This window comes from Tupaia chinensis, unplaced genomic scaffold, assembly GCF_000334495.1.
Source record: "Tupaia chinensis unplaced genomic scaffold, TupChi_1.0 Scaffold000360_1, whole genome shotgun sequence".
NCBI classification, from domain to species: Eukaryota; Metazoa; Chordata; class Mammalia; order Scandentia; family Tupaiidae; genus Tupaia; species Tupaia belangeri.
Window position 1 is genome coordinate 2119082 of NW_006159856.1, and position 9898 is coordinate 2128979.

The 9898-nt window shown below is 41.1% G+C and overlaps 1 protein-coding gene and 1 pseudogene across 2 annotated transcripts in view; one reads left to right on the plus strand and one right to left on the minus strand.

Annotated features, from left to right (window-relative positions):
- Window positions 1-9898, plus strand: part of FAM193A (family with sequence similarity 193 member A) — a 157162-nt gene that overhangs the window by 78666 nt on the left and 68598 nt on the right. The window lies entirely within an intron of this gene.
- On the minus strand, window positions 6657-7407 carry LOC102473977 (40S ribosomal protein S7-like; annotated as a pseudogene).

Sequence of the window (9898 nt, forward strand, 5' to 3'; positions counted from 1 at the left end):
CACCTTCCGTGGTGGATGGCCTTGCCAACAATCTCTTCCTCTATTCTTCACTCGGGATTTTGGGCACACATGCATACTCTGTCTGTTTTTCAAACTGCTGGGTCTGAGACTCAAACCCCACAGTAGGCCATATAGAATCCAGCTGCTTTAACCACCATGCCACTAGCTGCCCCCCCCCCTTTTTTTTTTTTAATTTGCCAGTGAGCCTGTATGTTTGGCAGAGAAAGACAGGAAAAATGAAAAAGCGCCCTCCCTCTTCCACAGGGAATAGTCACACCATAGTCCTTTCTCTTAGTTCTTCTTCTTCCATTTCTCCCTCCTTCCAGGATTTTGGGCACATGCTCATACACACTGGTGTGGGTTTTTTTGTATTTTTAAGAATTTTTATTAGTTGCTTTATGTATTTTTAAATTTGACAAGAGAGAAAGAGAAAGGGAAAGTTTGTGAGAAAGCAATCCTCCAGGTCTGAGATTCAAACCACGTTCGACCATGTGGGAGTCCAGCACCATAACCACCAAGCCACCTGCCAGCCCCACTGGTGTGTTTTTTAAGCTACTGGGTCCTTACCATGTGGGATCCAGCTCCCTTAATCATCAGGTTTTTTGCTTGTTTTTTTGCAGACTCAGAGTTTTAATAATAAATGCTTAGTAAACAGTGCTTATGACTGGATGTCCAAAGGCATCAAAAAATGATACACAGTAGAACATTTAGCAAACTAGAACATGATCTATATCAATGTGGCTTTTTGTCTCTGCCATTCTGGTTTCCTTTCCTCAGCTTATACAAACTACCAGAACTCTATCATGGAAGCCCTGCTTGCTGACATTGTCACATTTAAAGGCCCCAATTTGGGACACCATGAAGAAATTAAGTTTTTGTTGTTGTTTTTAATTTGCTATATGGTGTGTGTGCTCACCAGAGAGAGAAAGTGAGAACTCATCCCACTAGAGGGGATGGCCATATCATAATCCCTCTCCTCTCCATTCTTTTCTCAGGATTTTGGGCACTCCCTAACATGTATTTCAAGCCACCAGGTCTGGGACTCAAACCATAGAGTTGGCCATGTGGAATCCAGCTGCCTTAACCAGCGCACCACCACTTAGCCCAAAATTAAGTTTTTACTTAACACAGTTACAAGACAGTTTAGTCCCAATACAAGAATTTCTGGGGACATTCAGTCACTTCCAAGTAAGGTTGAATTCCAAAACATTTAACTTTAGGGGATAACCATTATTAAATCCATAATATCTAATAATATTTCTTCCCTTAAAGTCCATTTTATCTGACATTAATATAGCCATTTCAGCTTCTTGGGTTACTCTGTATGCATGTTATACTGCGTTTTTATTGGGGGGAGTTAGATTTTTGCTATAGGGTACATGCACTTAAAAGAAAGACAGAAAGCGAGAAACTATCCTCCAAGGGGATGACTACGCCACAGTCCCTTCTCCTCTCCTCTTGGGATTTAGGGCACATATGCACACAGCGTCAGTTTTAAGCCACCAGGTCTGGGACTCGAACCACAGTTGACTATGTGGGAGTCCAACTACGTAATCATTATTCCATCTGCTGGTCCCTGTATGTTATACTTTTTTTCATTCTTTTTATTTTCAACCTTTTTTTGTCTTTGAAAGTAAAGTTTATCTTTGAATCTTTTCTTTGAGCATGGCATTTTTTATCTGTTAATCTCTGCTTTTTTGGTATTAACAATTGTTTTTATTGTGCTATTTTGATTTCTTTCTTTCTTTTTTTTTAATTGTCAGAAGGAACATGCACTCACCAGAGACTTGAGAGAAAGCACCTCTAGTGGGAGCTTCTCTATTTCTCTATCTTGTCAGTATTTGGGGCACATGAGCCTTAGGTGTTTTTCAAGCCACCAGATCTGGGATCTAAACCATAGTCAGCCATGTGAAATACAGCTCTCCAACCACGAGGCTGTGTGGCCAGCACATGTGACAAGTTAATGCTGATACTAATTTTTTTATTTTTATTTTTTTTACGTTATTAGCATCTCTACGGACTACAGAATGCATCTTCATATATCACAGTCGTCTCTAGGTTAATATAGATTTAATTCCAATAAAATATATAAACATTGCTCCAATATAACCCTGTTTTGTTTTCCCTCTGTTGTACTGTTATTGTTCTGTATGTTTATTACAGTTTTGTATATTATAAACTAATAATATATTTTAGTTATTGCTTTATGCAATATTACAAAATTTTTTAAGCAGTTTCTGTAGGGCACATGGCTGGACAGAGAGGAAAAGTGAGAAATCACCCAAGGGGAGATGGGTGTATGCAGTCCCTCTCCTCTATTCTTCTCTCAGGATTTTGGGCATGCCCACACATATAGCTGGCATGATTTTCAAGCCACCAGGTCTCGGACTCAAACCATGGTCAGCCATGTGGAAGTCTAGCACCTTAACCCCACACGACCCGCTGACCTCATAGCTTTGTTATTCTCAGGGCCAGCAATTAAGGGCTTTGCAGAGGAGGCTAGTTCCCAAACAGGGTTCAAACCTTGGCCCTTGAGGCTTGAAAAACATGCTGAGCATGCACTCGCATGCCTAGGATTCTGATGGGATGGAGAATTAGAGGAACAAAGATCGTGATATATATACAGACCACGTTGGGGAGTGCCTTTTCTCTTCCCCTCCACTTGTTTGCTCTCTTTGTTGCTCTCTTTGTATGCATGCATACATGTGCATGAGCAACAAAGAGAAAAAGGAGGTGGAGGGGGGCACAGTATTGTAGTTTTAAAGAAGTTAAGAGCAAAGAAAAGGGAAAATATGCACAGTATTATCTATTTCTTGACTTGCTTGTCATTCCTGCCACTCTTAATTTATTTTCCTATGGATTTACTTTTGTTACTTTTTAATTATTTTTTTATGTTTTTCAATTTATTTTATTGTTGTTATTATTTAACACGCTATAGTCATGGAGGAGGTGAAAAACCAAGACACAAGGTCCAGGACTCCAACTGTGGTTGGCCATGTGCGAGTCCAGCGCCTTAACTACCTCACCTACCTCACCACCTGCTGGCCCTACAATCTGTTATTTTCTTTTATCTTAAAATGATTATTCTCCCTTAAAAAGGTGTTTTATTTTAGAGATTTTTGCTGTAGGCTACATGTACTCACCAGAGAGACAAAAAGCAAGGAATCACCCCCTGGAAGGATGGCCAGACTACAGTTCCTTCTCCTCTTGGGATTTTGGGCATGCACAAACATATGCCCAGTGTGAGTTTTAAGCTGCCGAGTCTGGGACTCAAACAGAGGTCAACTACATGGGAGTCCAGCAACATAACCATTAAGCTATCTGCTGGTCTCCTTATAAAGGTTTTAATTTGGACACAGGAGAGGGCTCAGTCCTTGACAACCACCCTCCTCATAGTGACCAAGACATTGCTCAGCTATACTTCCTGGCTTAGATGTATATCTCTACCCTTTTCTCAAAGAACATAAGAATCCATTTGTCCTTGGTGATCTTGAGCAGCTCCATGGCATATCACTCTTATGAGGCAAGGCCACATACCTCTCTCGTGATATATATACAGACCACGTTGGGGAGTGCCTTTTCTCTTCCCCTCCACTTGTTTGCTCTCTTTGTTGCTCTCTTTGTATGCATGCATACATGTGCATGAGCAACAAAGAGAAAAAGGAGGTGGAGGGGGGCACAGTATTGTAGTTTTAAAGAAGTTAAGAGCAAAGAAAAGGGAAAATATGCACAGTATTATCTATTTCTTGACTTGCTTGTCATTCCTGCCACTCTTAATTTATTTTCCTATGGATTTACTTTTGTTACTTTTTAATTATTTTTTTATGTTTTTCAATTTATTTTATTGTTGTTATTATTTAACACGCTATAGTCATGGAGGAGGTGAAAAACCAAGACACAAGGTCCAGGACTCCAACTGTGGTTGGCCATGTGCGAGTCCAGCGCCTTAACTACCTCACCTACCTCACCACCTGCTGGCCCTACAATCTGTTATTTTCTTTTATCTTAAAATGATTATTCTCCCTTAAAAAGGTGTTTTATTTTAGAGATTTTTGCTGTAGGCTACATGTACTCACCAGAGAGACAAAAAGCAAGGAATCACCCCCTGGAAGGATGGCCAGACTACAGTTCCTTCTCCTCTTGGGATTTTGGGCATGCACAAACATATGCCCAGTGTGAGTTTTAAGCTGCCGAGTCTGGGACTCAAACAGAGGTCAACTACATGGGAGTCCAGCAACATAACCATTAAGCTATCTGCTGGTCTCCTTATAAAGGTTTTAATTTGGACACAGGAGAGGGCTCAGTCCTTGACAACCACCCTCCTCATAGTGACCAAGACATTGCTCAGCTATACTTCCTGGCTTAGATGTATATCTCTACCCTTTTCTCAAAGAACATAAGAATCCATTTGTCCTTGGTGATCTTGAGCAGCTCCATGGCATATCACTCTTATGAGGCAAGGCCACATACCTCTCAGATCACACCCTGTCCAAATTTGGTGTGTTTGATGAGGTGCCTATAGCAATGGCTCACAGTCATGGGCTAGTACAAAGCTATGCTGCCACAGACGAGCTAAATGTCTCTGTTTTGCCTTTTTTTAAGTTTTGGTAGTTTTTGATTTTTTAGAGTACTTTTAGGTTCAGAGCAAATAAATGGAATCTATACATACTATACTATATGTATATATGGAATATATACATACTATATATACTACACAATCTATACATACTACAACCTCTGTCCCAAATACTGTTTCTCCCTACTGTCAAAACCCTGCACCATGGTAGTATATTTACTATAATTTTTAGTCGTTAACTGGAATTCATAGTTCTCTTGGCAGCTTGTAGAACTCAGCCGGCACTCTATTATTATTTTTTAATTTCCTAGAGGGCATGCATACTCTCTGGAGAGATTGGGGTGGGGAGAGTCATAAAGCACTCTCCCTGAGGGATGATCATGCCACAATCCCTTCTTTTCCATTTCTCCTTCTTTTCAGGATTTTGGGCATGCACACCATACATGGCATGTTTTTCTTTTTCTTTTTTTTTTTTTTTAAGACAAATTTTTGCTATAGGGCACGTGTGCTCACTGGGGAGAGAGAAAAAGAGAGAGTAAGTGAGAAATACCCTCAGTGGGGATGGGCACACATGCACACGTGCCCAACATGAGTTTTAAGCCACTGGGTCTGGGACTCAAACGGGGTTGACTACGTTGGAGTCCAGCAACATAACCGTTATGCCATCTGCTAGTCCCACCTGACATGTTTTTCAGGTCTGAGACTCAAACCGCTCATTTGGCCCTGTAGGATCCAGTCATCTTAACCACAGTGTTACAGACTCGTCCCACACAGGCTTTTTGTTTGTTTGTTTGGTTGGTTTGTTTTTGCTATTGGGCTGCTGAGAGAGGCAGAGACAGAGAGGGGAACAGTGAGAAATCACTCCCCAGAGGGGATAGCCATGCCACACTCCCTTTTCCACTCTCCCCTCAGGGTTTTGGGCATGCATGCATATGTGCCTGGCATGATTTTCAGGCTACCAATCCAGGGCTCCAACTGCGAAGTTGGATATGTGGGATCCAGCTACTATAACTTCTACCTGGTGTCGCCAGGCAAGCATTTAAATGGGGGCTGGGGTCAGTGTAATGACAAAGCTTTTTGCACTGGAAGCCTTAGATGGAGTTGTTTTGTGCCTGTAGTTCTGCAGTTCTTAGTGTGTCTGTTTTTATTCATTTTAGGTTTCATTAAAAGCTTGTTGGATTTGTAGATAAATGTTTTTCATCAAATTTAGAAAGTGAAATAGACATCCCTTCTGTCCTTTCCATTTTTTTTTTTAACGATTATAATCTCTAATTTATTTATTATTTTGTAGAAGTTTTTGCTTTATAGTGCTTGTGCTTAGGCTGGGGGGAGAGAGAGAGAAACAGATAGACAGACAGACAGTAAAAGGGAAAGTGACACATCATCCCCCAGGGGGGATGCCTTTTCTGTTTTCCTTCAGAGTCCTTGGGTACTCATGGGCTGGCCTGGGACTCAATCTGCAGTCAGCCATGTAGGAGGCCAACGACGTAACTGACATGCCGTCTGCTGGCCCCTTTTTCAATTTTTTTTATGCCTGAGTGCACACATAAGAGAGAGAGAGAGAGTGTGTGCATCTTCCTCAACATAGTATGGTCATGCTGCAATCCTTTTTCCTCCAATTTTTCATCCCATCAGGATCCTGGGAGTATATACATGCCTGGTGTGTTTTCAGGATGCCAGTGCCAGGACTTGGTCACACATGTGGGATCTGGCTTCATTTACACAGTATTTAAGTTCTTTATTATTGATTTTTAACTGTTTTTTTTTTTTGGGGGGGGAGAGGTTTTTGCTTTAGGGGATGTGTGCTCTCCAGAATGACAGCGAGAGACAGAGGGTCAGGTCAGAAAGTGAGAAATCACCGCCCCCCCGGGGGGATGGCCACACCGCAATCCCTTCTCCTCCATTCTCCTCCCGGGATCTTGGACACGCACACACATGCGCCCAGCGTGAGTTTAAGCTACCAGGTCCAGGACTCAAACCATGCATGGTCGACTACATGGGAGTCCAGCGACATAGCCATTACACTAACTGCTGGTCCCTGTTTTTTAACTGTGAAGAAACTTTATTTAGTCATTTTTCTTTACAACTGAAACTCTGAGGATTCAAAATTAACATCCTTGCCTGTCAGCTTCTTGTAGACACCAGAAAGTTTTGACCTTGTGTTTTGACGTTGTTCTACTGGACTTTGTCCAGGTGGACCTTGATGAGCTGGCTGCCATCCAGCTTCATGCAGATCCTATCCTCTTGCCCATTATTTCACTGGAAAAGACTAAGTCCTCCAGGATTGTGTCAAGCACAGCTCTCAGGATTGTGGGCAGGCATGCACACACACCTGGTCTATGTGTGTTTTTTTTTTTTTTTCTCTTTAAATTTATTTACATTAATTCACTATACATCATTACAGCATACAAATGAATTTTCCATCCAAAATACACTGTATATTGGCTCAGTCAAGCACATCAACATGTGCCTGAGTGTGCTTCCTGGGGTGCTTTTGCTTATTTTTTTGTATGGCTTTTTTGTGTTGGCTTAGGCAGAATTCTCTGATCAATAAAGACCACGTGCTTCCCACTGAACTTCTCTAGTTAATGTACTAGCCGCACTTGGATTTTCTGGAAGGACTTCAGCTGAGGGACAGGAACAAAGATTATGAGAGCTTTTCAACCACCACCAACTTCAGTTTCCTTGGCTGCTGTAACGTTTAGCTCCCTGAGCTGTGCCTTCAGGTCTGAGTTCATCTCCAGCTCCAGCAGAGCTTAAGAGGTGCCCAACTCGAACTTGTCCTGCTTCTCACCATTGGGCTTCACAATCTTGGTGCTCAAGCTAAACATGCCTGCTCATTCCTGAGTGTAGGCTGAAGAAGAGCAGTATTTAACTTAACAGCCTTTTTCTTTTCTTTTCTTTTTCTTTCTTTCTTTCTTTCTTTCTTTCTTTCTTTCTTTCTTTCTTTCTTTCTTTTTTAAAGTGAGTTGTTACTGTCTTTTTGCTGTCTCCTTTCCTCTGGGACTTTATTATGTATTGTTATGTATATATTTGCTGATGCTCTCTCTCAGGTCTCTGATCATCTATTTGTTTTTATTTATTATCTTTTTCTCTTTGTTCTTTCTTTTTTCCCCTTTAGGTTTTTGCCATAGGGCTTGTGCACATAGCTAAAGAAAGAGACACAGGAAAAGTGAGAAATCACACACAAACCCTCCCACCCCAAGGAGAGATGGCCACACCACAGTCCCATAGTATCATCTCAGGATTGTGGGCAGGCATGCATGTTATCATCAATAATATTCCATTTCTACTTTCATATATATGTATATGTATATATATGTTTTTACCCCATGTTTGACCCTCTGCCCTTTCCCTCTCTCTTAATACACTATCTCTGCTATATACAGTTGTCTTCAATTCCTTTTCGCCCAACATTTTATTGATCACACAGTATCATAAATAATCTAACTACTTTCAGTAGCAAGTTCAGCTGGTAATTTCAAGAAAAGCAGGTTTTTTTATTTTTTTGAGAGGTTTTTGCTATACGGCGCATGCGCTCGCCAGACAGACAGAGAGACAGAAAGCGAGAAATCATCCAGGGGGGATGGTCACACTGCAATCCCTTCTCCATTCTCCTCTCGGGATCTTGGGCACGCACACACATACGCCCAGCATGAGTTTTAAGCCACCGGGTCTGGGACATGAACCACGGTTGACTACGTGGGAATCCAGCAACATAGCCATTACGCTAACTGCTGGTACCAAGAAAGGCAGTTTTGAACTGGTAATGATATTTCCTTGAAACTTAAAACCTAGAAACAAGTTAGTATTCTGTTCAAATAGTAGGTACATTAACCTATTGACAGCTCAAGACAGGACAAAAATCCTTTAAAACCGGACAACAAAGCTTAGAAGAAAAGCAGCAATGTTTTAGTCAAGTCACAGAATGTTGTTTCATCAGTTCAGTCTCATGTACTTTTATGTGTGTTTTTTTTTAAATAATTATTTAACTTTATTTATTTTAATTTTGACCAGAGAGGGGTAGCGTGAGAGAGAGTGTAGGGTCGTATTGAGAAAGCAAGCCACTAGGTCTAGGACTTGAACTGTGATTAGCGTGTGGAAGTCCAGCTCTCTTAACTACCACACCACCTGCCAGCCCCCTTGCATGATTTTTAAGCCACCTAGTCCAGGACTTGCACCATGGTTGGCTGGGTGGGAGTGAAGCTCCTTATCTACCACACCACCTCCTGGACCTAAAGCTTTTTAAAATAAATTTAAAGAAAAAGAGACTGGCATCCTCAGAAACAGGCATCCCCAACAGAGTTGTCTGATGTAGTCCATTCCAATTCTCAGCCAGCCCCGGATGATGAGTATGCATATGCACTCCTGGCATGCTCAGGAAAACTTCAGGATGTGAACTTTGGACCTTCCCATATGGGTCCAATCTCCAAGTGTCCTGTTACAATCACGCCATTGCCTGGCCCCTTCCTCTCTGTTCTTCATAAAGATATATATCTATATATATCTATTTTTTTTGAGAGGTTTTTGCTATAGGGCATGTGTGCTCACCAGGAAGACAGAGAGACAGAAAGCGAGAAATCACCCCCAGGGGGGATGGCCACATTGCATTCCCTTCTCCTCTATTCTCCTCTCGGGATCTTGGGCATGCATGCTCATGCACCCAGCATGAGTTTAAGCCATCGGGACCAGGACTTTAACCATGGTTGACTACATGGGAGTCCAGCGACATAGCCATTATGCTAACTGCTGGTCCCCATAAGGATAATTTTCATTGTTGTGTGTTTAAGTTCACAGATTCATTTATGTCATCTTAAATCTGTTTTTGAGTCCCTTCAGTGAAATTTTTATTTTAGTTATTGTACTTTTCACCTTTAGAATTTATATTTATTCTGTCTTGTAGTTTGTTTTATTATAATTGCCTACATGTCAAATCTTTGTTTTCATATGTTTCTTTAATGCTTCAAATATGCTGTAATAGCTGCTTTGATATCTCTGTGTGCTAATGTATATTTGAACCCTCTCAGAACCAGTTTCTGTGGACTAATTCTTTTCTTATGTATGGGTCACATTTTTCTTTTTCTTCGTGTATTACATAATTTTTTGTTGAAAACTAGACATTTTAAACTTTGCATCCTGATTTTCTTCCCTGTGGATGTTTGTTGGATTTTTGGTTTATTTCTTTTTTATTACTTTGCTGGGCTTAAATTGCAGAACCTGTGTCCCCCACATTTTAAGGCTGCTGACGTCTTGGCTCACATTTTTCACTTTTTTTTTTTTTTTTTTTAAGTTTGTTTCCTAGGGGTCTACCCTTTTCCCGGC